The sequence below is a fragment of the Paroedura picta genome, chromosome 10 (genome assembly GCF_049243985.1).
Source record: "Paroedura picta isolate Pp20150507F chromosome 10, Ppicta_v3.0, whole genome shotgun sequence".
NCBI lineage: Eukaryota > Metazoa > Chordata > Lepidosauria > Squamata > Gekkonidae > Paroedura > Paroedura picta.
Genome location: NC_135378.1, coordinates 36,968,577 through 36,996,342, shown reverse-complemented (window position 1 = coordinate 36,996,342; position 27,766 = coordinate 36,968,577). Strand labels below are relative to the sequence as shown.

Sequence of the window (27,766 nt, the reverse complement as noted above, 5' to 3'; positions counted from 1 at the left end):
AATTCACAAGAACTAGTTCACAAGTCAAATTTCGGCACAAATTGGCTGGGTTCAGTGCCCCAAAAAGGCACCTTCCCAAAACATTTGCTGGATTTCCATTCAGTTTGACTCTTCAGGCACTTAAACCTAACAGCTGAACTCACTCGCCCCATTGTCAGGCTGAAATTGCTGCCAGCCATTTCAAGGGGTATGTGAAACGTAAGAATATAAGAGCCCTGCTAGATTAGACCTGTGATCCATCTAGTACAACATCCAGCAACGAACTGCTGCAGCAACAAGTAACCCCCTTGTATCCTAAGCGCCTATTTGTTGAAACAAATCAATTCCAAGCATTCAGGAAGAGACTCAAAGGAATGGATTAACTCAGAATGCATGCACAAAAAGTTGAACAACTCTATGGGCCTTATACAGACAGCTAATGTACATTGAAAGCTTTCTTGTCTAGTTTTCATCCTTGATGTACTAGTTTTCCATATGCTGAGAGTTGATGAGGTCAGTGAATTTACTATTATTTAATTCTATAGACTATTTCTTTGTGGAGATATAAAGAAACATGTGCACGAAGTTTGTCACCAAATTGCCTTGGGAGAGATAGCGGAGAAAAATGGCTTGTGGTGAGTGACTAATAGTGCAGTCCAAAACAGAATTACCCGTTTAGGATTGCACTTATAGCAAAGCATGGCCTGTTCCATAATCTTTTCTTCTTTGTTTCTTTCTTCTCTAGGTCATCAGCAGAAGAACTGGGCAGAAATGAGATCTATTTTGAGATTGCTCCTTTTTCAGGGGGAATATTGCTCAGATTACTAAATTGGGAAAGGGGAGACAGAAGACGCTGTGGCTCAGTGATACAGCATCTGCTTTGCATTCAGAACATTCCAGGCTCAATCTCTGGCATTCCCAGTTAACAACGGATCTATAGAAGATGATATGAAAAACTCATCCTAAAACACTGGGCATCCACTGCTAGTCAGAGTGGACAATATGTGCTACGTCAATGCTCTTGACTCAGTATTGTTAGTTCTCTTCTTCTTGCTGAAATCACCCTTAAAATAGCAAGATTCTGCATTCCGGCATGTTTAATAAGGCAGAGGAACATGTTTTAATAATGTTATTACTACTAACTGTGTATTTTTACATGGATTATTTGTTTTATGCATTTAACTAGCTTCAAAGTCCATTCCTAAGAACGGGCCTTGAAATGGTCCCCTCCCCTGGCCCCCGGCCAGACAGCTTAAGGTGGCTTTGGGCCGCAGCTTGCAGCCGGATCAAGTGGGGCAGGTGGAGGCTGGCCAGCTCATAAGCAGGCCCGGGACAGAGCTCCTTAGTAGGCAGCCAGCAGGCTGGGAGGCCCTCATTAGTAGACCCAGCCCAGCAGGCCAAGGCCCTTGTTAGCAAGCCCAGCTTAGTAGGCCAAGGCCCTTGTTAGCAAGCCCATCTTAGAAGGCCAAGAGGACCTCATTAGCCAGCCCTCCACCACTACCCTTTGCCCAGGGCCCTCTCCCCTTACCTGCTGCTGACTCCAGTCACTGAGGCACGTCTGAGAGCAAAAAGGCGAGAGTCCAGGGATGGAGGGCGGGAGCTGCAGGGGCAGGGCCAATCCCTATTATAACTTGGACAGCAGGACACGTTCCACCCCCCAGGCTTTTTCACAAATATATAGAGGAACCATGGATAAGGATGCGTGCCATGTGTTGTTAACATTTCTAATGGTTGATCTTGGATCATAATAATAATTAAAATGAACTAAGACTCTATATAAGGCAGATTCTTGGGGTGTCCAACTGAATTTATTATCAGTTTTTAATTGTTGATTGCAAGCTATATGTCTGCTGCTTTGCTGTATGGAAGAACACCGCTGACCATATTCAAAATAACCCTAACCCACCAAGAATAACTCTTTGTCAAGCCCCTGATCTTATTCCCCCCAAAATTAAAGAACTGAGGAAATAATAATTCTAGACCTTTTCCTACAGGAAAAGTAAAGTGTTTAACAAATTAAAAATATGCATATATGGGAAACCCTTCAAAGACTGTCAAGAAACCCTAGGGTTTCATGAAATCCTGGATGAGAAAGCCTACTCCATGGCACTGTACCCTGAGTTCCCTGTCCTCCACAGGCTTCACCCCAAATCTCCAGGAGTTTCCCAACCTGGAGCTTGCAACCCCCCCCCCACCCCCACCCCCAGCACTGCACTTGGGCAAGGGGACCAGACAATCCTAGTTAACCCCAGAGAAGATTGCACTGCAACACTACCATGTTAAGCACACTCTTCGAAGTCCATTGAAGTCGCTGTTAGTCTCTTAAATCTGCATTCTTTGTGGTCTCATATGTCACTATACAAAATCTAACTTTTAAAATGCTTTAAAATGAAGAACTTCACAGCTAAACGCAAGCTAAAGTTCCCCAAGTTCTCTCATCCTTCCTCTTTTCTCTCGTTAAGTGAAAACTCAAGTTCAGGATTTTTTTTCTACAATGCCACATTTCCACTTCTACATTATAGTCATGTCTCCAACGGTCCAGAGGTCTTTCATTTATCTACTGCACAGCTGGCCAAAACGTCCTCACAGCCACTAATGAAGCTGTGGTTTATGTTTGTGAAAAACAAACCCTGCTTAGGCAGATAATGCTATGCTGTACAGATGCAGCTGCTGTTGCATACAGACTAATTTTTAAGGGCCTGGATGAATGCTTAGGTACCCAGTACAAAATCTAATTCTATGTTAATTAAGTGGTTTCAAACACACTAGACTTATACTTAGGATTTAGCGGTTTCAGCTTAATTGACAATGCCCTCATGTATGCCCTCTGGCTATGGGCCTGACACAGGCAGGTCTTTCGGGTTAAGCCCCTTAACAGCCTTTCTAAACTTTTTTATTGTTGCGAAACACCTGAAAATTCTGCAGGCTTCAAAAAATTCCAGAAGTGACACAATCATGCAGAATATGGTTGGGACGAAAAATGTGTACATGCCCACACACGGCCCCTCCCCTTCCCACCCCTCAAGGCCCATTATTGGCTATTTTGGGAGTGGGGGGGCGGGTCAACATGACCATATATGGTCACATCACCCAATAAATGTTTAACTAATTTAAAATATCTATTTTAAAGAATTAACTCTCATCAAGAAACCCGAGGGTTTCACGAAACTCTGGTTAAGAAAGCCTGCCCTTAAGAAGAGTAAGTGTAAGAATTTTGTATGATCAAACTCAAGTTAGTTTTATAAAACTCCTCAGTCACTGATTGCCATTTTTAAAACACATATGAATACTGTTGTGAAGCATATCATATTTTTAAAATGCAGTTTTCCCTCTGCTCCCCAGCCCCCCAAACTGAATTTTCCACTTCTCAAAAGGTATCATTTCCTCCTATGTCTTACAGCATATTTTGAATCCCCTGCTCTTCTACATAAAGGGTATGTCTATAAATCCCAACTGGACAATAGCCCCTATCAGACTGCATTAGTTTGCACTTTACAAAGTATGATTATTACTTTGGGTTTTCGCCTTGAGATTTTGAACAAATCCCAAATAACAAACTAGAGATCAAAGCATTTCACATTTAATAAAACCCAGAGAGGTTTTAAAAGCCTTTCCCACCCACATTTTAAGAGGATTCTTTTTAATGTTATAGTTACAATGTATCCATGTGTTTTCAAAATTTGTATTATGTTCCCCAAAGAAACTTAAGATCCAGCAAGCAAAACCTGCTCAAGATCCCTGGCCCCAAAGATGTCATTCGGGATTCGTTCAACACTGGCCTCAACCAGGGCCATGGGTTTTTGGCCCTGGACCCAGCCTGGTGGAATGCTCTGCCAAATGAGATCAGGGCCCTGTTCTCCTTCCCCGAGCCCCCTGGGGAAGGGCAGCATACAAATAGAAAAATAAATAAAATACATACACAGAGAGGTGTTATTCCATCTAGCAGAACTACAACAATTCATGTGAAATAAAAAAGGCAAGGTGATAGAATTGATTTTAGATCCAGATTTATCTATCTCATATTTGGACCCCAGCAATTACGTCATTTCCAGCTTTGCCATAGAAATCCTTTTAAATCCTAACTGAGGATTGTTGGCTGTCAGTTCTTCTGAAATTCTGCGTCTGACCATCTTGTCAGAATGAGAAACAACAGAGAAACTGAAACCAAATACAAAAGAAATTAGAAATGAAACTGGACTAGATATTTTGAACACATTGGTTTCAATGTTCGTCAGAGGCTGGAAGGAAAAACATTTGGGGGGAATCACAGTGGTAACTAAATGAATAGCATTTCTCTGCTCTATTCTCCATGATAACTTCTCTATCCTTGTTTTAAAGTAGTGGATCCCATTCCTAGTACAAGGGCAAACTGCAAAACACTTCAGATATACTTTGCTACAGGAATCACAATTTGTAAAACAAATCAGAACCCCTAAATGAGAGGCAGTTAAATATCCATTTTAATCAGGAGCTAGCTGCACTTTGAAAAGACATGCAAATGATTCCTTGCCACCTCAGATAGGCATACTGTATTTTACACCATATACTGGATGGATTCTTTATGCAATGCATGAGCCAGCTCATTATGGGAATGTGACGCCCCAAACAGGCAAGTGTGTTCCATGGTGCCAAGGTCACCCTTTAGTAACAACTGGACCACCTCCAGAAGGCACATCATCTCCTCTATCAAGCAGGGACCCAAACGACAGGTTCCTTGAGCAGCTACTCCTCAAGACAAAATCCCACATACCGACAGCAGATTTAACTTCCACCTCAGAAAATTTCTCATCAGCAGTTTTAGTACGCTTCAGTGAGCTTTACTCAAACTAGCCTTGCCAGGAACTGGAGACCTTGTGTGGCTCAGTGATAGAACATCTACTTTGCAAGCGGAGCTCTGGCTGCTTGACACCAAGCCCATCTGTTTCTGTTACACATAATATATTTCTGGTCAGGCCTTATTGTAAACTTTGTTTACTCTAGTTTTCTAAAGTAACTCTGATTCATGTCTTCCCTTTTTCATAGAATCATAGAATCATAGAGTTGGAAGGGGCCATACAGGCCATCTAGTCCAACCCCCTGCTCAACGCAGGATTAGCCCTAAGCATCCTAAAGCATCCAAGAAAAGTGTGTATCCAACCTTTGCTTGAAGACTTCCAGTGAGGGGGAGCTCACCACCTCCTTAGGCAGCCTATTCCACTGCTGAACTACTCTGACTGCGAAAAATTTTTTCCTGATATCTAGCCTATATCGTTGTAGTTTAAACCCATTACTGCGTGTCCTTTTCTCTGCAGCCAACGGAAACAGCATCCTGCCCTCCTCCAAGTGACAACCTTTCAAATACTTAAAGAGGGCTATCATGTCCCCTCTCAACCTCCTTTTCTCCAGGCTGAACATTCCCAAGTCCCTCAACCTATCTTCATAGGGCTTGGTCCCTTGGTCCCAGATCATCTTCGTCACTCTCCTCTGTACCCTTTCAATTTTATCAATTTTTTCTTCTGATTGTAAACAGCCTGTGGCCATAAGCAATACACTTTCCCTTCATTTGCATGCAAAAGATCCCCAGTCACCAGCATGTTCTGTTTAAAGGATCATACAAGAGATGACGTGAAGTCCCTGTAGAACTGCTGCCAATCAGAGCACAGAGTACTGACACTGATAGGCCAATAATCTGACATGTCTTCTTTTAAAAAAAATAACTTCCAGAAACTACTGACTTGCTTTCCCCATAAGGCGCCACAGGCAGGATTTGTATACACACATAGGAAACCACGGAACAATAGCTGACATACAGTGCATCTATTTATTCTGGACCTTCCTTTTCCCTCTCCAGCCCTGCAAATTATGCAGCGCTCAGATCTTTCCCTTGATTCATTCACTTCTGAGGAACTGAAGTCCCCTTTATTATATAAACAGAAACTCGGCAGCCAGCCAGCTGTTGAGTTTGTTAGTAAAATATGAGTTTCACACCCTGCTCCTGTTCAAATGGGAAAGGAACAGTGGGAAGGTCACGGATAGAGGCACATCACTCTGTTCCCTAATAAATGGTCCTAACAGTCTGACTCTCAGAGGGTACGTGGGACTCATACCTGCTCTGGAGTTACTTGGTCAGGGCCCCCTCCCTCACACACACATACACAGAGACATACAAAGACTCCCTTCCCTCCCCCCCCCCTTATAAGTTGGTTTCCCAACCCCCTCCTTGCTTCCTCCCCCCTCCATCACTCGCAAATACACACAGACACACAGATACTCCGTCCTCTTCCGCGCACTTGTTTCCCCCTTTACCTGTTGGTTTCCCTCCAAGCAAGCACACTCCCTTCCCTTTTTCCCTCTCCCATCCTGCTTACCTGCTCCTCTGTCGCTGCTTCTGTGCTCGCGGGACACACAGCGACTGCCCAGGGCCTGGCACAGCCATTGTGAATGCCTCATGGGCAGGGCAGCTGCTGCCTTGGCTCTCAGGGCCAGCACAACCACTGTCAAAGCCTTGGGGGTGGGGCAGCTGCTGTCATGGTGCCCATGGGTCACACTAGGGCGGAGCCGGTGCTGATGCTATGCAACGCCAGGTCGATCAAGAACAAATCCTCAACCCTGCGGGACTATTTCGCAGGGCATGGGGTAGACCTGGCGTGCATTACCGAGAGCTGGGTGCGCGAAGGTGAAACAGTCGCCCTCAAAGATCTTGCGCCACCCGGCTTCTTGGTCCTCCATCAGCCCCGGCTCCATGGTAGGGGGGGTGGGGTGGCGATCCTGGTCCGGGACAGCTATGCCTTCAGGGCTCTCCCAGCACCATCGATCCCAGGAGTTGAATGTGTCGGCCTGACGTGGGAATCGGTCGAGAACGTGGCCATCTGGGCGGTGTACCGTTCACCCACTGCCCCGCCCGATGCCCTGCTGGGCCTGCTGGAGGCGGCGGCCGCCTGGACATTGCAGTTCCCCAAATTATTAATTTTGGGGGACTTTAATGTCCATGCGGATTCGTCGGCTCCAGGACTTGGCCTGGACCTGGTGTCGGCCATGGCGACACTGGGGTTCTCGCAATTTGTTGCTGGTCCCACTCATCAGGCTGGCCACACCCTGGATCTGATCTTTGGTGCTGGTGTTGAGATCGATCTGGTGGCTAACAACATCGTTCCGTGGTCTGACCACCATACCCTGAAGGCTCGCCTACGGATGCCACCCCTCCCCTGTTTGGGTGACGGACGCATTTTAGTCCGCCCACGGAGACTTATGGAATCCGAAGGACTCCTGAATGCTCTGCGGGACCCGATGCCCTCCGGTGTCTCGTTGGAGGCCTTGGTGGAGGACTGGCAGTCCCGCCTGTTGGCCGCCATTGACAAGATAGCTCCTGAGCGCCCTCTCCGCCCTCGCCTCAAGCAGGCCCCGTGGTTTACCGCGGAGCTTCGGGAGAGGAAAAGGGAGGTGAGACGGCTAGAGCGAGTGTGGCGGAAGACCCGCGACGAAGCTACAAGAACATCTCATCGCACGCTTATGAGGGCGTATGAGATGGCGGTGAAAGCGGCAAAGTGTGACTACTTTGCTGCGGAAATCGCGTCCGCTAGCTCTCGCCCAGCCCAATTATTTAGGGTAGTTCGGACTCTTACTGCCCTCGAAGGAGGGCATCAAAATAGTAGTCAATTGGAACTTGGCTGCGAGGCTTTTGCGAGCTATTTTGCGGATAAGATCTTGTCGCTCCGTCGTGACCTTACTGCCACAGTTGATACAGTTTGTGAACTAGAAGCTCCGTGGCCGTTACGGGGGATCAGGTTTGATGGCTTCAGGCGGCTCTCTTTATCCGAAGTGGACAAATTGCTAGGGTCGGTGAGGGCGACCACTTGCCCCCTTGATCCCTGTCCGTCGTGGCTGCTTAAGACCAGCGACCCACGGATAGGTGTTCCCCTGAGGGAGATTATAAACCTCTCTCTTACATCGGGAGAATTCCCTCAGCGGCTCAAGGAGGCAGTGGTTCGCCCTCTTCTGAAAAAACCATCGCTGAATCCGCGGGACCCCGCCAGCTACCGCCCGGTATCGCATCTTGCATTCCTGGGCAAGGTAGTTGAGAGGGCCGCCGCGGACCAGCTCCTAGCATTTTTAGAGGAAACTTCGGCCCTTGACCCATACCAGTCTGGCTTCCGTCCTGGCCATGGGGTGGAGACCGTGCTGGTCGCCCTGACAGATGATCTCCGGCGCCAGCTGGACCGGGGCAGGTCGGCCATCCTCGTGCTATTAGACCTGTCAGCCGCATTTGATGTGGTTGACCACGAGCTCTTGGTTCACCGCCTCGCTGATACTGGGATTGGAAGGGTGGCTCTTAAATGGCTATCCTCCTTTCTAGAGAACAGGTCACAGAGGGTCGCTGTGGGGGAGGAGCTATCCGACTCCTTTGCACTTCCATGTGGGGTGCCACAGGGAGCGGTGCTCTCCCCCACGTTATTTAACATCTATATGCGTCCCCTGGCTCAGCTGGTACGGAGTTATGGGCTTGGGTGTCATCAGTACGCTGATGATACCCAGCTTTATCTCTTGATGGATGGCCGGCCAGATCTCCCCCCAGAAAAATTCGCCAGTTGTTTGGAAGCAGTGGCTGGATGGATCAGGAAGAGCCGCCTGAGACTCAACCCCTCCAAGACGGAGGTCCTTTGGCTAGGCCGAAGGGAGCAGGAACAGGAAGCGCGTCTTCCCTGCCTGGACGGGGTACAATTGTCATCTGTGCCCCAAGCCAGGAATTTGGGAGTGATTCTGGATGCCTTACTTTCCATGGAGGCCCAGGTCACTAAGGTAGCCCGGACGGCGTTTCTCCATCTACGCCAAGCTCGGCTACTAGCGCCCTACCTGCCCCCGGAACACCTGGCCACTGTGATCCATGCAACGGTTACTTCTAGATTAGACTTCTGTAACTCGCTCTACGCGGGCCTACCCTTGTCTCTGACCCGGAAGTTACAGCTGGTACAGAATGCAGCTGCACGGGTCCTCACTAAATCATCTTGGAGGTCCCATGTTCAGCCTCTGCTGAAGCAGCTGCACTGGTTGCCAGTTTGTTTCCGGATCAGGTTCAAGGTTTTGGTATTAACCTTTAAGACTATACGCGGCTTGGGTCCTGCATACTTGAGGGACCGCCTATCTCCTTATGCCCCCCGCAGGGCACTTCGCTCTGCGGGTAAGAATCTGCTGATGATCCCAGGACCCCGGGAGGCACGCCTGGCCTCGACAAGGGCCAGGGCCTTTTCGGTCCTGGCCCCTACCTGGTGGAATGAGCTCCCTGAAGAGCTGCGGGCCCTGTCGGAGCTCTCCGAGTTCCGCAGAGCCTGCAAAACGGAGCTCTTCCGCCAGGCGTTTGTCTAAGGCCGGGTGATGGCCCGGGGCTAAGATCGGACCCCTCTCCCCGGAGGGGGGAGGCCAGTACTAGACTGACCTGGTTCCCCAGAGTGTTCCATCCTATGCCCAATTATCCTCCGTTCCCTTCTGCTCATCCAGTGGGCCTGTACGGGAATAGCTTTTTAATCGCCATCATTGTGACTTAGTCATTGTTTTAATGGGGTTTTAATGGGGAATTTTAATGGTTAATATATTGTATTTGTATTAAAACATTGTGAACCGCCGTGAGCCGGTTTCCGAGAGCGGCGGGCATACAAATCAAATAAATAATAATAATAATAATAACACAGCATCTATCGAGGTCCCAGAGGCTGGTGTGGCTGCTGGCTGGGCACTCCTCATCTTCTGGCACGCTTTGTGAGCGGGACAATGGATATCACGTCTGTCTACATTTCCATCTGATGAAGCGTGCCAGAAGATGTGTCCCACATCAAAAAACTATGCACACATGACTGTATTTATGCTTATATTCATAGTGTTTTGTTACTATGCATGAAAGAATTTACTGCACTTCAAATGCTTGGCTTTGCAGTTTCATTAATGCTAAATTGAGTTTTAGTGCAAGAAGACAATGAGAAATCTGTCAAAATTGGAACCATGACTATCATCCATTTAACTCAATGTACACATTTGTCCCTTTTGGATTTGGATGTCTCCCTGTTGCATCAGGGTATAGGTTTACTTGGATAAATAAAGAACATGCGCTTTGAGTTAACTGACAAGTATATTTTCAAAGTGGGAAACTAATGAACTCAGAAATTAACTGCCATAGGTGCTGGCTTAGGAAATCCAGGTTTCTCTGGAGGCAAGCTAGAAAAAGAAAAAGAAAGAACCCGTTGGAGAGGTTCACATTTAGAATTTAGTTTTTCTATGCCTGAGAAAAACTAATGAGTCAGATTTGGTGCTGGTCAAAGGTGTATCTCCTGAAGAGTAAATCAGGAGAACTAACCATGTAAAGGTTACAATAAAAGTCCATAAGTTTGTTGACAGCTTGCCTCTAAACTTTAACAGTATTATTTCTGTACTGACTGTGCCCTGGGTAAGCTGTTCAATACAACTATAAATTGCTTTGAGCCTCTTTGTAAAACAGTCCTTTAGCCAATCCACAGTAGGAAATAAATCTGTAAATTGTGCCATCCTCTTATCATACATCTGGTTATAGGGAGGGTGGACATTTTTCCAAACACTATAGGAAGGGATAAAAACACCAACCCACATTTTGTAGCCTGCAGATTCATTAAACAAACTTCTGAAATTTCCTTTCATATACCAGTATATTCCTATCTTTAGGAGATACTTAATTGAGTCAGAGAGAGTACAGACACAATTTCAAATAAATCTTGTATCATACTACAGTATCTGAGTATCTGATCTGAAGATACATAAATCTGTGGATTGGGACCACTTTGACAAAATTGCCATTGGCTGCCTCCACATCATGACCCTGATATCCCTTGCTCATCTCCCATTTGAACACTATTCAGGGCTGACACTGCTTAGCTTCTGTGATCTGATGAGATCAGGCTAGCCTGGACTATCCACGTCAGGGTAGTCTAGCATTAGGGAAGCACATATTCAGGGGGTTGGGGTGGCACTGGGTGATTAGCATTCTACAATCAGAAAATTCATTCTCTATCATTAGAATCAGTATTGTAAATCACCAGAAGATCTCTGAATTGGACACTTTGTTGTGGATGCAATGGAGAGTCGTGGTCAGAGAGCATTCAAGGGTTTGAATCTGCCTGTCTTCAGTGTTCCTTAAAATAGGGCTGGTGCTTCTTTACATCCTGGAATTGATCCAGCTTCTGATCAGATCCAAGTTCCCTGAATCCTATAATTAGAACCGAGATTCATGCAAGGAATTCTGTTTGGTTGCAATAGACAATCTCCACACTTGTGAAATGAATATGAATCCACAGCAGAACATGGAGTATCTCATGATAAAACAAAGCCCTGCTGTTCAATTTCATATAAAAATACTTTTCTTCATAAAATCCCCCTTTCTTTCTGCTAAGTAGGAGGTTGTTTCAAAGTTGTGGAGAAAAAGAACAGAAGGGAAAAAACCCTGTGAGCCTGATGAAGAGCTCCCATTTCATTTGGCCTTGCAAAACTCACCATCTCTGCCTTGTCTACAGCAAGTGTCCCTTCTAAAAGTACTATATCAACAACAGTTATTTGGCTAAGGATAAGGCCATAGTTAAACAGGATCCAGGTGGGAAGCACTAGTTTCGACTACTGTAGTCAAAGTTTAAAGCTTTAATCTAGCAATATTGGCTCATTCCGCACACATTGGATAATGCACTTTTCATACGCAAATGAATACACTGAAATTTTCATCCCAAACCGAAACAAGAACAAATGACAAGCGGAAATAAACGTTATGGAAAGACGAAATGCTATAAAGGGCAAGAGAAGAATATTCTGTGCTGCAAGTTGAGTTGTTTTAAGCCTACAGAATCTTGTTCTAAAACATCTGTGGCTTTTTTCATCCGACCTCCAACAACAGTGGTGATGACAACAAAACAGGCATCACAGAAGTAATACTCGGCATCAAAAGTCTAAGACACAATCCTAATTCAGGGGTGTGCAGGAGATTTTTTTTCAGATTCAGTCATATTGGACCCAAAAATATTGTATTTCATGATATTTCTGAATGCCAATACTGATATGGGAAATATGGGAACTATCCTGGAATACCAATTTTAGGGAATCCATTCTATCTTATGGGGATCATTAAAGTCAATGGCAAATCTATCTCTGGGGTATATTCAGTGGTCTGCGGGAAGTAGGCTGAGGTAGAGGATCCAAATTTGCAGCATTGCTACTGGAAAATAATTTCCAAGTTTCAAAAAGACTGGACCAGAAGGTCCAGTTCTATGAGCACCCAAAGTAGGTGCCCCCATCCTCCATTGTTTCTAGTGGTGGTGTGGGGGAAAGCAAGGCAATACAAGCCCAGGAGAATGTGTCCCATAGAATCTCTGCAGTAGAAATTTGGGAAGGGGGATTTTTGCATGGCCAGCAGCACAACCAGTGTCACTGTATCAAAACCCAACAGGACTGGAGTCAAATCTGAGAATCTTTGAAGGAGAAAATGCAAGTAAAGCAGAACCAGTGCAATGTACTAGTGCCAAGCAGCAGAACCCAATGCCAGCCTACCAGTGCCCAACAGCAAACCCCAGTGCCATTGTGGCAAATGCTAGCTCACTCAACAGGTCTGATCTCAAGCACAGAATTACAATCTGAGCAAAGGGGAGGGAGGTTGCATGGACAGCAGAACTGGTGGAATTGAGCCCTGCAGCACAGTCCAGTGCCGAAACGGTGCTAACCCAACAGAATAACGTCACACCAGAGAATACCAGCAGGTTTTTAATAAAAGAAACAAGGGCAACAGAATACTCAAAAGTGCAGGGTGGCCAGACACTTTTGCTAGCCTACTTGAACCAAAGCCAGTCTAATAAACAGAAGATGAATAATGTTTTTTTTCTTCCAAAGACAAGGGCAAGCCCAGTAAAACTTTATACATCATTTCCCCAATAAAAGCCTCAGAAAGTGAGGAGGTGGGGGGGTTGTGTCCACCCCGATCCCTTTTTCTCAACAGAAGCAGGACACACCAGATATCACTGTCTCAATGCAGGGGCCTTAGCCCAAGTGCTGCAGCTGCCCTTCATCCACAGGCTCTCTCTCTCCCACCTCTCATCCCCGCAGAGAAGAACACTTCACAGCAAATTAGCCTCATTATTTATGGGGCTCCTGTGGGTTCCACTGGTTCCTGTTTGGGGCTCCTACTCTACCTGTTCACCTTCATCAAGATGATGAGCTGTTTTTGTGCTGTTGTTTTCATTACAGCATGCAATTTTGGTTTGGGATGGCTGGTGACTTAGTGAGTGAACCAGAGCGCACCACCTCCAACATTACCCTGTGCTACACTCCTACCAAAATTCTGTAGAGGTATTTTGGTGCAGGTGGGTTCAGAATGGCAGTGGGGAGATTGGTGAGGCATTTCTGTGCCAATCCTGTGCTTAATGGCCCTGCTACTTCTTTCTAGTCTCATTTCCCAATTTGCTCCCAGAAGAACACTATGATCTTCCAACATGTTGGTGTCCCCTGGTCTGAAAGAAGAGTGTCTGGCCTCCAATCTGGTGGATACAGAGAAAACGACCTGTCAGTGGTTGCGACTGGCAAATAAGCAGAGAAACTGACAGACTGGCTATGAAGAAGTTAGAAGATGAAACGTCTTTAATTCTGGTTAATATGTGAAACCGAAATGTGGACGAATTAAAATACATGTTTTCACAGCTTTCCTCAGTGGCTTTACTACAGTGCCACAGTTACCAACAGAAAATACTGAATAAACATTGTATAAGTAAACAAAGTAGTGTTACTTGAGTAATATGGTTAAACAAAGTCCTTATGGGGGATCACTTTAACAATAAGCATGAGTCACTGATGTTAGCTTTTTTGGACTGGATACTGTAGAAAACAAATATAATTGACAAATTAACATTACCAAGGTTTCAGAGAGGACCTTTTTACATCTGTAGGCTAAGATCCTTTTATCCAGAAGGACTTAATTCTTCTCTGGATTTATCTTGGTTTTTTTATAACTTTAAAGAGTCAATCAGCGAATTTTGGGCATCATGTATTTAAATCAAATCACCTGTATTTGGTGAAGGACTCATGTGCTTTGTGGGCTATGCCCCCAGTACTCAGTTCCTTGCAAATTTGATTCTTTGCAAGCAATTTTCTGCATATAACTTTGTGATTCAAGGTAAGATGTTTAACCATTCATACATTTTTAAGATAGATTGTCTAGAGACACTGGCAAACCAGCACTGAGGCTGCATGTACATTTAGTTATTACTCACGTAATACTACTTTGTTTACTTAAACAATGTTTATTTTCTGTTGGCAACCACTGAGGAAACCTGTGAAAACATGTCCTTGAACCCGTCCACATTTTGGCATCATGTATTAACCAGAATTAAAGATTGCCGCTGGGCAGTGTGAACTGGGTCTGGACTGGTGGGTTGGGAGGGAACAGATGGAATTATGTTGCTAATAGTGTGTCTATTTTATTCTATTTTATGGGGTTTACTGTAAAGTGCCTCAAGATGGAGTGGCTGGGAGGGGCAGTTAATAAATGTAAGTATAAATAAATTTCACCAAGCTTACTGTCGAGACCAGAACAAGTAAATAGAATCACATAAAATCCTTCCCTCTCCTGAACAAAATCCCACCACTGAACACATGGAGGAGTAGCAGGAAAAGGAGCATTATAGTTTATTGTTTTTATTATTGTATTTTAAACTGGATTTCAGAATGTCATGAACCCATCAAGTACCTTGGCATGGAGCAGAGCATGGCACTAGCTAGCCCAGCAGGCCTCATCGTGCCCAGCTCTAGTTTCCCCATGCTCATCATATCACTAGTGCTCCAATGAACTGTCAGCAACAGAACACATTGTGTGCCTGAGGGGAGGTCCAGATGTTGGACATGAAGTGCACAGTTCTACCGCGAGAATGAGACAACTATGCCTTCACATGGTCCCTGGCAGCCCTGTAAAATGAGGGGCCTACTGATCCCCCCTCCCCCAGCATCTCTGTCAGATACTCTAATCCAGCCTTTTTCAAACTTTTGACCATGGAAGAGCCTGAAATAATTTTTCAGGCTTCAAGGAGCCCAGAAGTGATGTCAGCTGTCCACATCTCCCTGATATATCCCCAGGCGTGTCATCACTAGGGTTGTGTGCGTCAGCGTCCGAATCGGCCAGCGCTGCACTGCGGGGGGGGGGGGGGGCATCGGCCTGGAACGGCTGATTTGGACACCACCATGCATAACCCTATCATCACCACCCATGTTAACAGGCAAGATTGATGAAAACAGGGGGGGGGGGGACAGGAGGTGTGTAGGCTCCACTCCCACAGAAGCGCAGAAACAAATTTTCTTATGCTCAGGATGGAGGGAAGGGAAGCAATGGAAGTTTCTGGTTCCCTAGCTTGTGGACAAGTTAATTAAGGCAGAGAGAAAGGCTACAGACCCCCTCTGGAGCGCCCATGGGTCCCTGGGGATTAGGAATCTCTGCTCTAACCCATATTCAGCTCAAAAAATACCTATATTCCTGAATGCACAACCCTATCCTAATTTCTAAAAAACCCCTGTGGACTGGGGCCCAGAAGACATTGGCTCTTAGTCTCACCTACAGTTAAAGATAGATTCAAGTGGATCTGAAGTAGCACAACAAAATTTGAGTCCAATGGCACCTTTAACACCAACAAAGGTTTATTCAAGGCATGAGCTTTCATGTGCATGCACACTTTGTTATACAAACTACTGTTAAAAATTATTGTTGGGTATGCTGTGAGAAACTATGTATGCTGACCTCAGGCTTTTGAGCAAAGGCAGCAACAGAACTTCCCAGCTATCTTGGCAAATGTACAGGTCCAAACAAAATGTCAGCTGAGGAGAAAGAAAAGTTACTACAGTATCAAAGTAAAAAGTCTATCACAGTGCAACCAGCAGACCATCACAACTAAGAAAAAAGTGCTAGTTGTAAAACATTGTTATTGTTGGCTCTATGAACTTGTAGGGGGAAAAACACAAAGTCGGCAGGTCATACATGGACTGTTGCTCCATTATCATCTGTTGGAAGATGTGAGCAGATTCCACCCTGTCTCCAACTGGGATTAGCTAAGGAACCACATAAAAAGGCACTTGAGAGTTACCAGGATTAACTCAGTAATAGAAAAATATGAATCTATGACATTAAAAATGGCAACAAGTAATTTTGAAAGGGATTTATCAATGGGCACTAATTTGCAATTTTTGACTCCTGAAATGTTGAGGAACCACATCACTGGCTTCTATTACAGAAGAATGTTGTTTGTCATACTGTCTTTGGTCTAAAGGCCAAACCTGGCCTGAAGAAAGTCTGTTACTTGTATTCTGCAGTTCTGATATGGTTCATGCCATTCCAGTGACTTAAGCCTCTGGGTCTTCGCAGAGCAGAAAGACTTCATGTCAGAGCAAATATTTTGTAGGTAGAAGGTGCAAGGTTCCGTCCTTACATCTCTAGATGTTGGGAAACATTGTTGTCTATCTGAGGCCTTAGTCGAATCTAAGTAGACAATACTGATCTAGTCGTATTAATGGTCTGATTTGGTTTAAGGTAGCCACATGCTCATAATGGCCGTAACTGATTCTTTTTGAACCCTAGACATCTATTTCAGGTGGCTGTCACAGTGGACTTCTCCCTCTCCAGGAAGAAAGCGTATTTAAAGACACTTTAAGAGCCACAAGAAATACACTTTCATGTGGTGAGCTGAACTGGCTGACCAATACTTTTATGACATATGAAGTATTTTCTGATAGTTGTATCACAGACTATTTTGTGCTCATGGAAGGATGCTCAGATACACTCATAACATTTCAACTAGGAAGACAAATTGGAGTTTCAGATTTCCCCCTGAAATTACACACTGTTCCTTGGGAAATCTGCAGAAGAAAGAAATCATACATACTAATTCAAAAAAGATGATTAAGAAAAGCTCCATTTAGAACATAAATATTCCTACCATACTTGGTATTGTAGACAAACATTTTGTATTTTGGTATCTCTGTGTAAATGTAACAGTTCATGAAAGCAGTAGCCAAGAATCCTCATAAAATATAAGGGGGAGGCCCTTTTTAATGAGGAAACGGATACACCAATAATGTTCCATCTATGGCTTGGGTCCACTGAAGAGTTTCTTTGAACTGAAGTGTTTCCCATCAGTGGGGTGTGAATTGGTCACCGCCTCACTCTTACTCAGCCCCAACTGCTCCTAGGAGATGGAGGACACCCTGGGAACATCAGGAGACTGTAGTCATTGGTCTGTAAATATGTAGTTCAAATACATTGGGAAGCTGTGGCAAACTGTGCTGTGCATCTTTGGCACATGTCTGATAAGCAACCCATTGAGTTTATGGGCATGGGTATCTCCTTAAATCTTACAACTATTCACAGGTAGACTCATCAGAAAAATGGACATTTATTTGCTGTATGAATTTTGACTCGGATCTTAGATCTGCTTGACTGTACATTCTTATCTACTGAGGTTCATCTTGTATTAAGGTATAGCTCTATCTTTTTAAGAATTCCTTTCCCATTTCACCACTTCCTTAACACTATTTCGCTCCCTTATATATTTAGGAACCAGCCTCCTGGGAGGAGACTGTCCAGGTCCACCCTGATTGGCCCTCCCCTTCCAGCTCCCACCCTCCCTCCTTGCCTGCTAGAAGCCTTGTGGCTGCCGCTTCCATTTGCACCCTGGAGGAGAGAGGCAGCAACAGGTCTTGGCGGCCCACCGGTATGCTGCTGCGAGGGAGCCACTCTGCGCCACAAGAGGCTCTCTTGGTATGAATAAGCTAGTTCAATTACAATTGGACAAGTTTGTTTCAGCAGTCATCAGATAACTTGCTCTCAAGCATATTCTCCAGAACTTCAGTCAAACCTGTGTCCTTTTTCAGATTCCCCATCCGAAAACATTCCCCAGTCTTTATACAACATCATGTAGTGGAACAGAGGCAATGTTCTTTTAAGAACTTATTAATCCTTCTTTATGAATTAAGTGTTGATGTTGATAGGGAGGTTGGTGATAATTAGCTTTTTTTATATAATAAAGGCTCAGAGTGGAAGCATTTTAGTCCGGGATTTCTAACCATACCAAGAGAGCCTCTTGTGGCGCAGAGTGCTAAGGCAGCAGATATGCAGTCTGAAAGCTCTGCCCATGAGGCTGGGAGTTCGATCCCAGCAGCCGGCTCAAGGTTGACTCAGCCTTCCATCCTTCCGAGGTCGGTAAAATGAGTACCCAGCTTGCTGGGGGGTAAAACGGTAATGACTGGGGAAAGGAATGGCAAACCACCCCATATTGAGTCTGCCATGAAAACGCTAGAGGGCGTCACCCCAAGGGTCAGACATGACCCGGTGCTTGCACAGGGGATACCTTTACCTTTATTCATACCAATTTTGTTGATGTAAAGCTATTCTCTATAAGTAGATGTGGAGGCTATTTGAACAATTCTCTAAAAGTATGCGCTAATGCCAGATTAAAGTGTTTGTTTTATTATCAGGGTGTGGGCTGATCTAGGTATTCTATTCATAGCTAACTTCTCCAGTTCTGAAAACTGCCACATTCACAGCTCTGAGGTACAAGCGGTCCTACCTTCAGAACACCTGTGCCTAGGCAGATGGAGAAATTCTAAGTGCTAGTCTCTTTTGAGACAGGAGTTTCTCCCCACCCCCTCTTCCTGTGTAAGTACTCAGAATTTCTCTAAATTGGTATGTTGAACATGTCTGAATATATTTGAACGAGCTGATTTATGCACTGCTTCTTACGTCTTCCCACACTGTTGAGCCGCAACACCAAGTGTACCTGAGTCATACCAAAATACCCCCAAAGCAATAATAGAAATAGAAACATGTTTCTTGGAAACTGCAAAACATAAGAAGCTGTGAAAAGATATGGCAATCTGTTTAAATGCTGCAAAGACACCGAGGAGTTCAAAGGGTGGGAAATTTACTACAAATGTTTGAGAAATAGTGTGGGGGAGAGACTATTTTTAATTTTGGAATGAGTAAAATACTTTTGAAGGCAATATTCTACTTGCTTGAAATCCTTTCCCTTATTCCCTTATCTTTCTGCCACTTTTTTATTTTTTGCTTTCCTGCCTGGTTCGCTGCTTCTTGCTCTTCTCACTGCCATTTTTCTCTCCCTACCACCTCCTCCTCATGCTTATCCCATTTCCCCCTCTCCCTTTCTCGTTCTCTCCCCATTGCTGCCAATTTCAGCATCTGGAATTGCCAGTCAACTCCAAAATAATAACTGAGATCTCTTAACAGTACATCAGCATAGATTTAAAATGCTCACATTTTTCCCCATGCCAGTTTTCTTTTGCAAATTTTGGGGATACCCAAAATACCCAAGATTTGTAGAAAAAGATCCCCCTATTTGTACACGACCCCCATTGTGCAGATTTTTCAATCTATGCTTTGGCCATGTTCAAAATTAGATTTATAACATCTTTTGAAGGACATAAACATGGATATTTCTACTAATTCATGGCTGAAGAGATCAATGTACTCATTGTTAGCATCCAAATCTGTGATAGTTTTTAATCCTCCGAGTCCTTAATACTGTGACTGTATAAAGACTGTTTCTATGTCCAAATAACAATTCTTCTGTTTACTATATAGTACAGCTCAGCGGTATATGGCTTACTCTCTAGTAAGTATGTAATTATATTTTCCTACGACATGGACAGCAAAAACTAAGGGTAACATAGGTGAAACATTTTGTAGCTCTTGCTGCCTCATATATAAGATATAACTGCAATTTGTTTGAACAAAACTTTCACGTGCAACAATATAGCAAAAAGAACGATGCCAAATGCTAACAAAAGTATGCACTTTCTTAAAACAGGAAAGCAGATATGAAAGGTTGTATTATGTTTCTATTTTTTCCTTTTTCAAAAAATCACCCTGGAAATGGCTCCAAAATCTAGAAGTCTTACCTCTAGTTAACACTCAGAAGTTTACTTAACAGTCCAGAAATCATTTAATCTGGGGATCTTGTCAACTGAATAACTTTTAGCCCAATGTATAACTCATTTAAGCTAAGGGCTAAACTAAGCTAAGCTAAACTTGAGATAAGGGCTAAGGGCTCAAGTTTAATTTTAAATGTCTGGATCACAAATTTACACCTAAAATTCATATCAGCTTATCTTCAAGGATCACCAGCATAAAATCCCTGTTGGTTATAGCAACGTCAAGATCATATGCTTCAAGAAAACCAACCCTGCCTCCTCCAGATTCATTAACCAATTTTGACCTGGCTGGAAAGTCTTTCTGGACTCAGAAGACCATGAGCATCAGCACAGACTATTCTAAAAAGGGAAGCATTTTGAGGAAGCAAAGACACTTGGGATCTAGCTATGACAATAACTGATGCTGCACAGGGAAATTCTATCTGCCAGTACCGTGACCAAAACAATACAAGTAAAAGGATCTCAAGGGAACAAGGAATCATTGCTGTGTCTTAAAACTAGCAAGCACTTAGGATGGAGGGCATCTGCTGCCCGAGCAATGTACCAAAGTATCATGTTAAGCCAACACTATAGCAATGTAGCATGGTCCAGGGCCAGGGAGGGGATGCACCTGTAAACATTCCTTGCAATCTTATTGTGACCACATGCTAAAACTGTGTCATCATAATATGATGGTGCTGATACCCCATGAAAATGCATATATGTTCCTAGCACAACATCTGGCGTACTCCTTGATCCCAGATCTAGTGTCAGACTTTTCAGACCTGTCCATTTATAAAGTCTGTAACTCTTCCACCATTTAAATCCAATGCAATAGCAAATGTTTCTCGGCTTCCAGATCCAGCAATGTCTCATTAGGTCCCATGTTGATTCCCTGGGGTTTGAGCTAGGAGTGAGACCCAACACTGGCCTAAGGGAAACTACAGTCTTCTTGTGCTAGTGGTATTGATCACTCGCTTCCAGTCATGTGAGCTACTTCCCTTGTCCAGCAGCTCATAAGATACTGTGGTCCCTGTCTTACGGGGTGCCAAGTAATTTTAGGCTGCAAACCACAAACCCTAAACCAGTCCTTCTAACTTCAACAGAACGCTGTAAGTTGGTTGCGATTGGAATTGGAGAATTAACACATGTGGAAACTTAATTTCTCAAAGCCAGCATCACATGCATGACAGCAGACAGGAATGCCTGCAGATGCCAAGAAGAATATGACATGAGAAGGTGTGCTGGCCTTTTCTATCATAAAGCAAGACACCAATTATTTCATCATTATAGTCATCTCATTGTTTCTGTCTGTGGGGACAGAAACAATGCAGAGATTACTTCAGTTTTGTTTTATACGCAGAGATTTCTGCAGTTTGGGGGGTGTGACGGCTATTCAGCAAAGGCTGCAATGCTGCTTGCTAAGTTTACAAGTGTGTAGTTGGTTATCATGCAGCACACTTTCTGTGAATCTGCTGTCTTCTGGAGGGAACAGAGTATCGAACTCCATAAGTATAATTAATCTAAATTCTCCATTTGGGGGCATACTCCCAATTGTATTGTACAAATAACAATGCAACCTTGTGAGATGGATATTGAATGGAAAAGGATGTCTTTTCTAAGGCGGCGACATCTTAGGTATACATACTTAGAGTCATCTTTGAAATTAATTTATGAGAAAACACATGGGGATCTGGGTTTTCCAAGTGGTATAACTCCAAGGTTATAACTCCACAGGATCAAACTGACACTTCTGGATCATTTTCAGAAGTAACCCTAATATTGTGCATGCTACATAGGGCTAAAACAATGCACAGAATCTGGTGCACACCATTTCCTGATACAAATTCAGATTACTGTTTTTGTTTCAAAGACAGATTTCTAAATCCAGTGAAAAGCTAAATAGATCTTCTCTGTTCTTTTCCTCTACAGCCTGCTATCATCAATCTCCATATCACTTTTTCTTTTCATATCCTTCAGACCTTACTTTGGATTTCAAAATCGGTATAATATTGGTACAGAATCTGGTCAAGATACAAAGAGCACTACAATTGTTAAAAGCAATAAAGAGGCTTTAGCTGTTGTTCTTCTTTCATGGGAATATGAGATCCCTGCCCCCATCCAGTTCCATAGGGCAACCTGCTTGTGAATGACAAGGAGCCATTCAGTATAGTCTGTTATATGGCGTGGATGGCAGTCACACCAAAACAAGTAAAAAGCTCCTGGCAAATCTCAAAAGCTTGGGCATGTCTAAAGCATCTCTTTGGATCCTGGCTTTTTTCCTTGCTTTGTTTGTTCTTTGCAGACAGGTCACATTGCCAGATTGCCATAGGCAGCTCTGCAATCTAGGGCATCAAGACAACAATATTCTCAAACAGAAAATAAAATTACTCAAGAGGAGCTTTTTCCAAAAAAAGAAAAAAATTAACTGCTACAGTAGCAGTAATTGATGCTTGCTGGATGTTACTCTAAAGTACATTAACAATATATTGAGAGCACAGTTTGTTCTTGTTTAAACACTAGTAGAATGAGTCATAATTGTCAATGAGTATCCTGGCCTGTGTTCCTAAAAGCTCTTGTGCCATTAAAGCAAAACAGACACCAGTGCAGTTTTGACGCTGCAAGCAGTTCTTAAACTGTAGCTCAGCAATCCAATCCCTTAATTCCCAGAAAAGTCACACTGAATGGAATAAGGTCTGCACAGACGGTGCCTTTTCGGAATCAGCATCTCTCCAATGGCAAAGTCCTTCCAATTGTAATTTATTTTCAACCCCCCTCCCAATTTCACCCTACCACCCCCTTTTGTTATTGCAGTCAGAAGGCAGCAGAAAAAGCCCAAGCCCACGGTAGGTGGTAGTGGACTGAAGCTGCATCTTTACCAAATCAAACAAGTTGGTTAGATGGAGACCACCCTACCTAGCAGAAGCCCTCTGCTGTAAACTTACAGTTCAGTTCCGAAACACAGTCATCCTTAGACAACTGCCAGTTTCTGCAAAGATATTACCTCCCTGGAATGTCCCCTGCTTTGGTAGAAACTACAGAAGAACTCAAAACACCTATCAGCTTCTCTGCTGTTCACTTTCTCGTTTCTTGGGAATCAAGGTCAGATATAGGGAAACGTTTCTCATCAGGGCATCTGCCAAACATTTGTGAATTTGAAGCCCGTTTTTGTCAAATCATAAGACTGACTAAACACCACCATTTTGCTATGGTATGCTCTCATTTGGACACACTTCTGGTGCCCATAATTATCCTTCCTAAATTCATAGTCTCTATGTATTCCACAATTGTATTGTGTAAGGTAAGAATTTGGTAGTAAGCACAATCCAATATCATGAGAGCTTGTTTCTTAAAAAGACACACACACAAGTTCTCTACAGAAAATATTGGTGACAGTGGAAAGTGTCATGGAATCACAATCCTGTATGGTTTTCAAGGCAAGACACTCACAAAGGTAGTGACTTTAGACTTCCTTGGAGGTCACCCATCCATGTACCTGTCTGGTCACCCCTGCTTAGCTTCCAAGATCCAATGAGACTGGGCTTGTCTGGGCCATCAGGTCACAGCACAATTCACTACACCAATTTAATTCAATATACAGAGAGGGAGTGGCCTACATCAGGGATAGTCAACCTGTGGTCCTCCAGATGTCCATGGACTACAGTTCCCAATCTCATGGGATTTGTAGTCCATGGACATCTGGAGGACCACAGGTTGACAACCTTGGCCTTCATGAACTTGCCACCTCATGAACATGGTGTCTATGTGCATATTAAAAAACATAGGCCCTATCCCTGCAACTGCTAATGCTGCTTTTTTCAATAAAAGGAAGAGGGCCTACAATCATAAACTCTATGCTCACAAGCTATTGATTACATGTAGACATAGGTTAGGACCAGCAGGTCCACACATACTTCTCCTCTACATATGCTGACATCAACATAACTTTTACAGAGGACTATTCAACACATACTCACAACAGAAACAGAAAGCTTGAAAAATGCTTCATAAAATCCTACACATAACAATGGGAAGCTACACAGGTTTTCCAGTGATCATGTCCTTGTCCTGCTTAGCTCCTAAGTTGAACAAGTTATGCAAAATAATTATTTTAAATGTATTTAATGTGCATTATTTATGCCAAACCTGGAGAATTTCCCATTGATATGTTTTACACCAGCTGTCCCCAACCCTCAGTCTGGGGACCGATCCGTGGATCAGTCGGTAGTGGGCCGCGGGTCCTCCTCGTCCTCCTTCTGGCTGCTGCCTCGGGGGCTGCCCTGCCACTCTGCCGCCGGCTCACCTTTGGTGCTCTCTGGCGGCCACCATGGCTGGGTCGCCCCCTCGGCGTGGCACTGCACAGTTGCTGCTGGCAGCACCCCCCAGTGGGCGGCAGGAAGTCAGGGGCACCAGCGGGAAAGCAAGAGGAGCAGGGGCTCAGGCAGCGGCCACGTCCCTCAGCAAAAGACTACCCCCCCAGGCCTCAGTAAAATTGTCAAGCGTTGACCAGTCCCTGGTGATACTGTCGAGCCCATTGTTGTCAAGCCCACTGTTTTACACAACAGTTTTTTACAAACATACAGGCTAGAATTTAGCATTCTCTTGTGTTCAAGGGTAGGTAGGTAGGAACAACTGTGTGGCATGCTAAATTGCACATGGGTAATGGGCCTACGTGTAAATTGCTATTCATAGGTCAAAAATCACCCTAGGAAATGGTTTCCATGCTACAAGTGGTTGGCTCTTGGAGATGACATAATCTGAACTAAGAAAATATCCTTATTCTACATTAATTAATCCTGAGTAAAAGGTACAATGTGAAATCATTACTTTCTGGATTTCTGCTCCTTCCTGTATATACCAGGAGTATCATGGTCAGCAAAAGACACTGAAGAACCATGGTACAATATGCACACTTACTATGTCCCAATGAATTAAATTGGTCTTCTAGCTAAACATGCATAGGATCAATGTGCAACAGGTATCTTTTCAGAGAGGTAGTTTGCTGCAATTAAAATAACCAAAATTCTGATAGCACTTTAAAGATTTGGGCAAAATGTTTATTTCAGGTTAAATTTTCACAGAAGTCTACTTCTGCAGATGCAAGGAGTACCCCCTCCTTAGGTATACTCTTTATGTAGGAGGTACAAAAAAATTAGCAAACATGCTTAGAAGGAAGTACAGGGTGAAATAAAATGCTGTAACGTTCAAATTAATCAAGACCAATACAAAGACCATTCAGTCCTTCACCTAAATTAGTCAGCATCCCTGAAGGCTGGATTATTTGTCTTGATTACATCTGAATGTTACATCATTACATTTCACCCTGCATTTCAAGCCTTTTCACTCCTGCTGGCTTTCCTCCTTACATTCCTCCATCCAATGACTGCATAACGAACATTCACACACTGCACATGAAGAAGCGGGCACCAGCCCACAAAAGCTGATGCTGAAATACATATAAAACTGCACAAGCGAGCAGCAACTCACAAAAGTTCAAATATCATTGAGATTTAAGGCAGCCTTTTTCAACCTTTTGAACATGGAGGAACCCCTGAAATACTTTTCAGGCTTTGAGGAACCCCAGGAAGTGGAGCCATGCCCTTCAGGGAAGCGGGCGCGGAAATAAGCTGGGGAAGCCAGCCAGACAATGGCCTGACCATTTACCGTTTCCACTGTGGAGAAAGAGAGTGGGCCTGCTGAGCAACAGGGGAAGTGGGCGCCACTGACGTCTAATGATGTCAGCGCCCAGCTCCAATTCTGAGAAAGGCTGCGGGCCCCAGGGGAGCTCTGGCTTAACCCCGGCGGTCCCTGGGGAGGCCGGGCTGGGAATCCCTGCTTGGAAGTGCGGCGGGACTCCTGGTCTTTTCTGCAGAGGCGCCATACTAAGAGCCGCGAATGCCGCTAGACTTCCTGTTGGCTTTGCAGGGCTGTCGGGTGACTTTCCCGTCCTCGCCCTCCCCCCATCCCCCACCCCATCCCCCACCCCATCCCCCGATCTCTCCAGCCCTTCCGCCCCGCCTCCCACCCAACGTCGATTCCCCAGCATGCCCCACCCCCGCCACCCGGAAGCCCGTCCCGCCGCCTGGCCTTTTGCGGCCACCCCGCTCGCCCATTGGCCGAGCGGAAAGGCGACGTCACTCTGCGACCCGCCGCCGGCTGCAGCAGGGGGGGAGGGGGGGAGGAAGCGTCGGAGGGCGGCTTGTGTAACGGCCTCCCCGGTGGGGGCAGAGGGAGGGGGAGGCCGCTGGGCACCCCCTTCTGCCCCCGTGGCCCTTCGGGGGGGGGGGGGGGAGGGCGCGCGGCCCCGGCCCCGGCCTCTCCCCGCTCGCGCCACAGCCCAGCCCACACGGCCTTCGCACGGGGAGGGGCGGGCGAGGCTCCGGTGGCCAGGCCTGTGCGGGGAATGGCTCCGACGCCCTTCGGTTCCAAGCACGCAGCAGCCCCCGCCCAGGCCCTGCAAGGCCAGCGAGGGAGGGAAAGCCCCCCCACACCCCCCTGGCCCGGGCGAAATGCCCCCCGCGCCCAGCCTCGCCCGCTCACCGAGCTCCCGCGGCCGGAGACAGCCCCCTGCCTGGCGCGCCACGCCCGGGTCGGCAAGCACAAGGGTCCGGCGCCGCAGCTCCATCCGTCCCCCTCGGGCGGCACCAGGAGAAAGTTGCCGCTCCCCGGCGGGCCGGGCTGCGCTCTGTTGGGCTCCCGGGGTCCTCGCGGGCGTCCCCCGCATCCCGCGGCTGAGGGAGGGAATCGCTTCCCGCCTTTGTTTCTGCGGGGGGCACCGGGATCCCGCCCGCGCCCCCCACCGCGGGAGCCGCGCGTCCTTCCCTCGCCCGCCTCTGCAAATCCAAAAGCGAAATCAAAAGCCTCGCTCGCTCGCCCTTACCAGCCGCTGCGCCTCCAAATCATATGACCTGCCACGGCGCCGGCCTCTTATTTTTGTTTTCAACCCAATCCGGCTCCTGGAGCGGAGCGGAGCGGGGGGGGGGGGGCAGAGATGTCAAGCAAATGGGCGCACCCCGAGAAACACCCCAGCGCGCCGGAGGCAAATGCGCCGCGGGAGGCTTGTTTTGGCCCAGGAGCGATCGCTTGGGTGCCTTACCAATAAGTTTGTTTCACGGGATTAAGGTAATCCCTCAAGGTTACCGCGGTTGCCAGGAGACGCCAAATGGAAAGGAAAACCAGGCGGCTGAATAGATCCGCAGGAGCAAAACTAAAAGTTCTTCCCCTCCTCGCCTTTGGGCTGCGAGGCGTCCAGATCGAAAGCAAAACAAGGAAAAGGAAACCGCGCGGCGCTGAAGCCTGGAAACTAACCCCCCCCCCCCTCCGCTCGCGCGCCCGCCCGCGCGCCGGTCGCCGCCTCTCCCAGGCCTGCCAGCCAGCCAGCCAGAGCGCGAGCGAGCGAGCGAGCAGGGCGGCAGGGGCTGGCAGCGGAGAGGTGCGGAAGTTTGCCGCAGCCGCTCATTGGCAGCCGCCACCGCCGCCTTCATCGTTTCTCCGAAAAGTCGATTTCATTTTCACTTCCCTCCAGCCGAGCGCGGGCAGAGCTGCGGAGGGGGCGAGGCCGGGCGGAGGCTGCAGTTCCCCGGCGGCGGACCGCTGGACCGGGGGAGAATGGCGGCGGGGAGGCGCAGAGGCCGCTCTTCCAGCGACGCCGCCGCCTTGGGAGACGAGATCGGGTCCCGGTGGGAAAGAAAGCCTCCAGATAGATCCCCCCTCCCCTCCCCTCCCGCAGGCCCCGAGAACAAGCCGATGGCTCCGTTCTTTTTTCTTTCTGGCAGGCTTCTAGTCGTCATTGTGAGCAAATACGAAAGCCGGAGGAGAGGCCAGGCGGCCCTGGAGCAGCAGCCGGCCTGAGGTG

The 27,766-nt window shown here is 46.1% G+C and overlaps 1 protein-coding gene across 5 annotated transcripts in view; it reads right to left on the bottom strand.

Moving 5' to 3' along the window:
- Positions 1 to 27,550, bottom strand: part of IRF2 (interferon regulatory factor 2) — a 50,190-nt gene extending 22,640 nt beyond the window's left edge. Inside the window, exon 1 of one of the 5 annotated variants that reach the window (XM_077302286.1) lies at positions 27,008 to 27,550. The gene's annotated coding sequence lies outside the window, so the exon portion shown is untranslated. Of the gene's footprint in view, positions 1 to 6,326; positions 6,430 to 25,575; positions 25,827 to 26,451; positions 26,764 to 26,791; positions 26,851 to 27,007 lie in introns of those variants that run through there. The other 4 variants (XM_077302288.1, XM_077302287.1, XM_077302290.1 and 1 more) reach the window with 4 other exon arrangements.
- Positions 27,551 to 27,766: the final 216 nt, after the last annotated feature.